Genomic DNA, 9514 nt, shown 5'->3' with positions numbered 1-9514 from the left:
AGTTATTGTAACTGTGACCTTAATTGCCTACTGCCTGTAAACTGTTAGTGTCTTAAGGACTGTTCCATAGGTTCATGTGCAATAATTGTTTATGGTTCAGTGAACAAGCAAGAAAAACATTGTTTAAATCCTTTCCAATAAAGATCTGTAACGCTTATTTGTATTTTACAAAGTTACCTTTAAAATACAGTCTCTTGAAAAGGGGATGTTTCTTTTTATGCTGAGTATAGTATTGATTAAAGATGCAGGAAGTAAAACACTTTGACTGCCAAGTTAAACCATAAATGTAAAACTGAGCATTGTTTACATATGACGGACATGTGCTACTTTAGGTACCAAATGTAGTTATCAACTTAAATAGAATTTGCTCTTGAGAATATTAAAATATTTGAAATAGAACTCAAGTTTTAGTTATCTCTTTGGCAACTGTATCCTACTCTTGTCATGGTCATGCCGAAATCATCGCTGAACTATGTTTCCCATCAGCCACTGCACCACACTGGCCCATGTCACATGAGTGTTTGCATTTGTTTCATATTTTGGTTAAATGAGCACTAGTATTTAAGTCGTGTGTTTTTGGATGTGTAGTCTGTGGTGGCCATGTTTGTATGCCATGGTGTATTTTGGGAGACTCAGTTTGCTGACTGAGATGTCCTGACAACTGTAGCCTTGTTTACAATCTCAATCATTGCAGGCTTTGGAATAATTTGTCCTTTGTAGGACAAATTTTTGACCAAACCAAAACCAAACAAGGTTTTGATCTGTGTAACGACAGAGCTGTACTAAATTAAAGAATGGAATTGGTAGTAAAGTTTTTTTGAGCACATTTCTTGAGAAACGAAAGGCTGTGTGTGTGTGTGTGTGTGTGTGTGTGTGTGTGTATATATATATATATATATATATATATATATATATATATATATATATATATATATATATATTACTAGGACTTATTTCATCTCAGAAATATTGCTAAGTAACATAGACTTTGTGTTGCCTGATCTCTTGAATCAACCCCACATAGATATCAGATTTCAACTTGGCACCAGGAATGAGCAGTGGTCCCTTTTTTCTAAAGGTTCTGTTGGCCTGTTCAAGTTTCAACTCTGCATCACATGCAAAGGGGTGAATAACAAAGATGTCTGGCCACCTGAATAGAAGAAGTGGATTCCAGAGGGGACAATATCCCTGTTTCATCAGTACTGTAGATAAATAAGATGAGGAGTCTTTGGGGTGATTATAAGCACACATTGATGGGGAACTGTACAAACAGTTAGCAAGATTGCAGAGAAGGGGCCTACGAGCTGAGACTACCTTCTTATGTGACCATCTAAATCAGTCACTGTTTCAGGCAGTCAAGAAGTAAAATTACCCTCTGGCAGCTGCTTGCCCCAAGGATGACTCTGAGAACTGCCATCATGTTCAAATGTGTTTATTTTACAAAAATACACAAATATTTAATTACAATGATTACCAATGACTTTAATAAAAAGACCTGTATAATATAAATGCTTTGGTGTGCAGTTGTATAAGTACATACTATATAAACCTTACATCAACATTCATGGTGCTTATATGGCTGCACCCCACCTCGGCTGCACAGACCACATCTCTGTCATGCTAATCCCAGCATACAGATCACTTCTACAATGTGCTGCCCAGTTCTGAAACGGGTGAAAACCTGGTCTGAGTGAGCCATTTCAGCACTTTCAGTTTTGAGCACACAAACTGGAATATGTACAGAGAGGCTGCTACATACAACCACACCACAGATTTGGGGGAATACACAGCTGGCTACATAGATGATGTGAATTCCATCAAGACTATCACCACACATGCAAACCAGAAACCATAGATGAGTCATCAGCTGAGTTGGTATGTTTGAAATTCAACTCCTTTAACCATTTCTGGCAGGTTTATAGACAGTGCATTTTTATCATCTTCGTCCACTTAAGTTTCAATGGAAAGTACCTATTCAGCACTTTAACTAAAGTCTCAAAGGACATTAGTGTTGCTGTCACTTAACTTCTCTTTGTCTAACGTTAGGAAGCTAGTTAGCTACAACAACACACTAGTTAGTTTATTAGTTAGTCACCGGGGCTAAGCAGTGTTGGATAGTAGTTAGCTAGCTGGCTAATTAGTTAGGTTTCATACATCACAACAAAGTTGCACAGTTCATGGAAGTAAAATATGGCGGCTGACACATAAAACCTATAATGTTTGGTCGTGCCACACAGCCACAGTCATTAATTGTTGTAAATAAAGCTAATGCTGTGTCCTGTATAAGTGATGGCTGCAAAGTGCATGGAGACTTCACCACAGAGATTTGATTTGAATGGAGTGCAGCATAACATTAATCAGTGAAGCTAATTTTTTAAATGAGCATTTTTGTTTCGAGAGGTAGTTCGAGAGGTAGAGGTTTCTGACAAAAAAGAAGCCCAGCCTGCCTGTCGCTGACTGTGAGAGCAGTTAGTGTGAGAAGCGGGAGAGAATGAGGGAGATCTGCTTTTATTAAATAATCTCAGCCTGTTTTATATATATTTAAACTAAAATATCAGCTCGTGTCAATATTAAAATCACTTCATATTGTGACACTGCACTTGAGCCTATACAATAAAGTGTATTTATTTATATATTTAATTGTTCATCTAATTCTGATTGTTTAATCTATTGAACATGTAACTTTCTTTGGCTTTTTTAAATTTCTTTGTTAAATTTGCAGATAACAGTGATGGAAGAAGTGAATCTGTTTTTTCAAGTGGAGAAGTTGATAAGAAGTTGAAAATGCTATCTGTTTTTATAGTTACAATAAAAAAAAATGTCCTTTTACTGTTCTTGCAAATTATCTGTGAAAAGGTTTTCATCTTTGTTTGTTTTTTAATTATGGTTTTGAATGTCCTGAGAGTCATGGCTTGTTATTTTATGTGAACAATGGATCAACAATAACATATATTGTGTCCTGATTATTTATTTATATAGACTGATTTGTTTTTATTTATTATTAATGATGCATGGACCCTTGTCAAAAAATCCTAAAGGATTACAATAAGACACTTGTACAGGATTCTAATTAGAATTTCTATCATATTTTGGAACCATTCCTATAAGATTCCTTTAGGAATTATCTTAAGACAAGACATAAATATCCTGTAGGACAACTTTTACAGGATATTTTAATGGGATCCATTTAAGATGTTTCCAGTAAGATTCTAAAATCAAATAACATCCTATAGCATGGGTCACCAACCCCTTTCCTGGAGATCTACCTTCCTGAAACTCTATCTCCAACCATAATCATGCCCACTTCGTGCCCAATTCATGTCCACTAATCATTGCCTTAAGAAGCTTTTGATCAGCTGAAACAGGTGTGTTAGATTTTGGTTGGAGATGAAACCTGCAGGAAAGTAGATCTCAAGGAAAAGGGCTGGTGACCACTGTCCTACAAGATAAACTGAAATTCCATTTTTTAAAATCACAGTGTCCTACAAGAATTTTAAGAATCAAATAAGATCCTACAGGATAAACTGAAATTCCTTTTTAAAAAATCACAATATCCAACAAGATCCTGTAGGATAAACTGTAATTCCAATAGGATTTTCTGACAAGGGAATGTATGGATATTAAAAATAAATGATGAATATATAGGTTAAGAGAACATTATGGGAACTTTAAGCAAACATTAGGGGAACATTACATATTATGGTGTAGTCTAGCTAACCACACTCCACATATATTGTAGCTAGTTAGCTTGCTAATCCATTGCAATTTAGCCATAACTATTTAACAATAACAAGTTAGTGAAAAACTGCCTTGTGTTATATTATTTTTATGCTAAATTTTATTTTAATAGTTCCCATTATTATCAATAACAAGATTCTTCACACTGGACATCGTGTTCACACTGTGCACTACAGTGGAAGTTAAAATCACACAATAAATGATATGTATATGTTTTAATAATTTACATTACATTTATTCATTTACCAGATGCTTTTATCCAAAGCGACTTCTAAATGAGGAAATACAAGCAAAGTGATATATCAAGCAGAGAACAATACAAGTAGTGCTACTATACAAGATTTTTAATTGAGTTCTAAAGAAGGAAAATACATAGGGTAGAGGTGTAAGAGCCAGTGTAATGTTTTTTTTTGTTTTAAAAATGGGGGGGGCAAGTTGGGGTTAGTTACGTGTTCACGGAAAAGGTGGCCCTTTAGCCATTTTTTGAAGATAGTTACAGACTCTGCTGTCCAGATTGAGGTTGGAAGTTCACTCCACCATTGAGGGACAGTCAGTTTGAAGGTTCTGGAAAGGGACCTTGTGCCTCGCTGAGTAGGCATTTTCAGGCGTCAGTCATTAACCGATCGCAGGTTGCGTGAGGGAATGTAAACCTCAAGGAGTGTTGAGGTAGGGGAGTGCTGTTTCGGACAAGGTCTTGTACATAAGCATCAAAGCCTTGAATTTGATGCGGGCAGCTACAGGAAGCCAGTGGAGGGAGATGAAGAGAGGTGTGACATGGGTAATTTTTTTTGGCTGGTTGAAGACGAGGCATGCTGCTGCATTTTGAATCATCAGAAGGGGTTTGATGGAGCTGGCAGGGAGACCCAGGAGTAGTGCTTTGCAATAGTCCAGTTTTGAGATAAGAGTCTGGACTATTAGCCGTGTAGCCTGTTCAGTAGGATAGGGTCTGATTTTCTTGATGTTGTACAGAATGAACCTACAGGATCTTGCAGTTGTTGAAATGTGGTCTGTAAAGGTCAAGTTGTTATTGAAAGTCACCCCAAGCTTTCTAGCTGTCCTGGTTGTCTTGAGTGTGATAGAGCCAAGTTGTATGGTGAGGTTATGGTTGATTGAGGGGCAGGCAGGGATGACGAGAAGCTCCGTTTTGCTAAGTTAAGCTTATGGTGGTGTTCCCTCATCCAGTCTGAGATGTCAGACAGGCAGGCAGAAATTTGTGCTGAGATGGATAGATCATCAGGCTGGAAGGACAAATTGAGCTGGGTGTCATCAGAATAGCAATGACATGAGAAGCCACAAGACTCAATCACAGGCCCCAGAGATCTTGTATAAATAGAATAGAGCAGTGGACCCAGATCTGACCCCTGGGGAACCACAGTTGTGAGTTGCTGAGTTTCAGAAACCCCTCCCCTCTACAACACCTTGAAGGATTGTACTGCTTGGTGTCCAGGAGGTTATTCTGTGTGAGAAAAGTGGAGAGTTGATTACAAACAGCTCTTTCAAGGGTTTTGGATAGAAATAGGAGGAGGGAGACACGTCTATAGTTGTCAACTGCAGCAGAGTTAAGTGTCGGTTTTTAAGCAGTAGGGTAACCTGGGCCTGCTTAAATGAGGTAGGGAATGTGCCGGGGGAGATGGATGTGTTAAAGATGTGTGTGATTGCAGGTAATAGCATGGGAGAGATAGACTGAAGAAGATGATAAGGGATAGAGTCTAGAGGACAGGTTGTAGGAGGGCTAGAGAGGAGGAGTTTTGAGACATCAGTCTCTGAGAGAGGGGAGAAGTTGAGAGTTACATGGAGGAGGAGCCTGTCTATGGGTATCTGGGGTGGAGAACTGGTTCTTGATTGATGTAACCTTGTCGCAAAAGCATCAATTATATTCATTTGGACTGCTATGCCCTGTCTAATCTGTTGTAATGAAGCAATCACTTCATCATAAATGCTTGTGGATGATAGATAGATAGATAGATTTGACAGACAGATGAATGTATGGGTAGATAGATAGAAAGATAGATAAGCAGAGGAAAAATGTGTAATGGCACTGCATATAACAAAGCTGATTTTTTTTCACTGTATTTATACTTCTTTTCATTTAATTAAAAAAAAAGAAATATCAGGAAGCATACCCATTCACACTTCAATTCAAACCCCCCCCCCCCCCCCCCCCCCCCCCATGTTCAAAAAAAATCTACGCCCATGCAGACACAGATCAAATGTATGCATTTATATGAAATATAACTGCTTGAATGTGATATACTTGCTAACATGTACATGTGTGCACAAGTCTTTATTTTTGGCCATCTGAGTTACATAAACTCTTCAATGCAGAGTTGAGTTGAAGATTTCACTTCTGGATAGGGGATGACTTCGACTGAATGATTGTGACACATTTGCAAATCAAAAGCTTTTAATGGCGCATTGTTCTAATAGGTTTTTATTTATTCTAACAATAACATTAAGTTTGTCACTGCTGATTTTTTATTTGAAAAAATAAAAACAATGTAGTGGCATATTTTTATTACTATTAACTTATTCCACGAAAGCAACACAATTCCAGTCTTTTGCAAACCATCTCTTTGGCCACCTGGTGGTAATTTCGCGAATGACTTTCACATGTGACTGGTTTGTATTTACGGCCATGGCCTTGAGGTGGCAGTACACACAACGGTCGTAGGCATTCTGGTTGACTACCTACTGTAACCACCATCATCCCTGTGCCAAAGTAATCATATGCATCCTGCCTGAATGACTACTGGACCATTGCACACACATCTATCATCATGAAGTGCATCAAGTGAATCATGCTTCAAGTTAGTCATGCAACACATAAAGAACAGTCTTCCACTACAATGGACATTTCAGTACACCTACTGTCTTAACCAATCAACAGAGGATGCTGTATCTGCTACCATCCACCTTTCTCTGACTCACCTTACAATTATGTAAGGATGGTGGTCATAGACATCAGTTCAGAATGTAACACAATAGCTGATAAGAAAATTCAGCTTGACCACCCCCTCAACTAGATCCAGGATTGGATACTCAAGTCCATCAGGAGCAACACCACCTTCAACACTACCACACTGAACACCGGCACTCCCCAAGGATGTGTGCTCAGTCCACTGCTGTTTACCCTGCTGACTTATGACTGCAAAGTATAGTGCAAATCACATCATCAAGTTTGCTAATGACACTACAGTTTTGGGCCTTATCAGCAACAACAATGAGTCAGCAAACAGGATGTGAACCAGCTTGCAGAATGGTGTAGAGAAAATTTTCTTAGAGGACACTTATTCTCTATTCTCTATTATTACTCTATTGGACACTTGAACACCACCTACACCACCACCAGCAGCTAAAAAAACCAAACAAAGAAGCTAAAAAACAAAACAAAACAAAAACATAAATTTTAAAAATTAACTAAAAATAGCTACTTCTTAGAATTTTTGTCCAGTATGTGGCATTGTTCTGAAAATTCACAGGTAGCATCTGGGGATGGTGGTTATTATGCAGGAAAGCATTGAAAAGTTATAAGCCAAAAAGCCATTTTTCTATCTCCTGACCAGTAGAGGGCAGTGCACTGAAATGCTGCAGATAACTTCAGGGCCTAATCATGATGACACTTACCAAGTTTCGTCACAATCCCTCAAAGTGTTGCAGAGATACAGCCTCAAGACAAATTTTGCACGTTCTTCATTGAATTCATCCATTTTGCCGTGCTTTCCGTTGAATTCGTTGAAACGCCATTCGAAAACATTATGGCTTATCAAAATTATATGAATAAAGCTTTGTCGTCACTGTCTAGAAATTATGCAAGCCAATCATTGTGCAAATCAACAAACGGCCTAATATGAGTTAGTATAAGTAGGTCTTTCAGAAAATTCAAAATGGCAAAAAAATTTAATTATGGAAAATGACGTCATAGTACGATCGAATCGGCTTGAGCCAAGGAATCAGATGAAAAATGAATTTCGTTTCCAGGACTCAAAGTTCAAAAGTTATTAACATAAAAGTGAGTGCAACTTAGGACAGTTGGTGGCACTAGAAGGACTGAGTTAGAAACTCCAAATTTAGAGTTCGAATTCGGAGTTTGATGGAGTAGGACGCGAAGTTGGAGGCTTCTGCTGATTTCGATTAAAATTGTAATTAATTAGCGCTTTTCGGTCATACAATAGATTTTGACTTATTCTACTCCGTTTCTTTGTTTGCACTTTTAACTTTGTGGTACGTTAAAATGTCTGGAAAGAACACGAAAACCCGTGGTAGCATTCAGACACAACTGAGGGCTAGTGTGTGCGCCGCGAGCGAGTCTCCTTCTTCCCCTGAATCCGCATCACCGAGCAGTGACTTTGACTTCGCCGCCCTCAAGCTTGAGTTGCTGGCTTCACTGAGGAAGGACATTGCTGATATTTTTAAAAAGGAGCTCCAGGAGACTCTCGGGGATGCGCTGTCTACTATCCAGCTTGACCTGCAAGCCATGAAAATACAGCTGAGTAGTGATAAAGTTGCTACCGAGGCTAGCATATCAACACTGAAAGGTACTGCTGTGGAAATGGAGCACACTCTCTCCGGTTGTACCGATGGCATAGCTCACATGAAGACTACTATCAAGTCTCTCACTGCGAGCGTGACTCAAATAGAGAATAAATGTGAGGATTTGGAGTCGAGGTCACGGTGCAAAAACGTTAGGATAGTGGGACTTCCAGAGGACGTTGACACCTGTACAACTGCTGCTGTAGCGGCCTTGTTAAAAGAGGCATTTGGTCTGGAGAAGGAGCCGATTTTGGACCGGTTCCACCGGACCCTTCAGCCGAAGCCCAATCCTGGTGAACGACCACGAGCTATTGTGTGCAGATTCCACTACTGCAGTGACTGTGTTGATATTTTACGCCGTGCGAGAGAGCCCCAGTGGATTAAAGTGCGGGATTTGATCATATCCGTTTTCCCTGACTACACAGCCAAGATAGCCCGGGCCCGAGCCGCATTTAACGAGGTTCGGCGTAAACTTTGTGGTGTTGAGGGCGCTCGCTATGGAATATTTCACCCAGCTCGGCTTTGCATTACATATAACGATGTTCAGAAGGACTTTATTTCAACGGCGGAAGCAGGAGACTATGTTAAACTCTTGATATCGGGGTGAACTGCATCACCTACACAGCTTCGTCTTTTTCGCTCTTCTTTTATTTTTATTTTTTGCACTCGGCCTTCCAGCTCTACAGTATTTGGATTTTTATTGAAGATATTGTCGTTGCATTACTTTGCCTAGATTTTGTGGACTCACTCATCTTAAATCTACTTCTGTATTAATGTGGTTCTCTGTTTTGAGGCTCTGACTGGGTTAGAGTTTCTGTTTATTTAATTGTATTAGTGTTTTTTCCTCAGTTTTACGTGCTACACTGTTATATTATTTGTTACAAGTCTTCAAAAGTTAAAGACATTACATTTGTTATTGTGCGCAGACTGTTTATCAGACGAAGTCAGAAGGGGCTTTTTCCTCTTACTGGAAATTTTTGTTTAGGTAATTTTGTTGGTTAGTTCAGCTTACTCTCTGAGTTGTTTTTTGACATTGTGGACAACTTTTGGTTTTTGTGGGAAAAGACTGCTGTCTCCTTTGTTTTATGGAGACTTTAGGTGTATGTGTGTTTGGGGGATTGTTGGGGGGAGGGGGAGGCGGAGGAGGTCCCACTTCGGCTCTAATGGGCTATTTATATTCCTATGGTTTACTTTATTTAAATGGTTAGTAGTAATATGGATCCCAGCATAGCTGGGACAGGCACGC

General features: G+C 39.1%; 1 pseudogene; it reads right to left on the bottom strand.

Moving 5' to 3' along the window:
* Positions 1-3896: 3896 nt before the first annotated feature.
* On the bottom strand, positions 3897-6442 carry LOC128635234 (uncharacterized; annotated as a pseudogene).
* Positions 6443-9514: the final 3072 nt, after the last annotated feature.

The sequence above is a fragment of the Ictalurus punctatus genome, chromosome 16 (assembly GCF_001660625.3).
Source record: "Ictalurus punctatus breed USDA103 chromosome 16, Coco_2.0, whole genome shotgun sequence".
NCBI lineage: Eukaryota > Metazoa > Chordata > Actinopteri > Siluriformes > Ictaluridae > Ictalurus > Ictalurus punctatus.
This window is presented reverse-complemented; position numbering and strand designations above follow the sequence as displayed.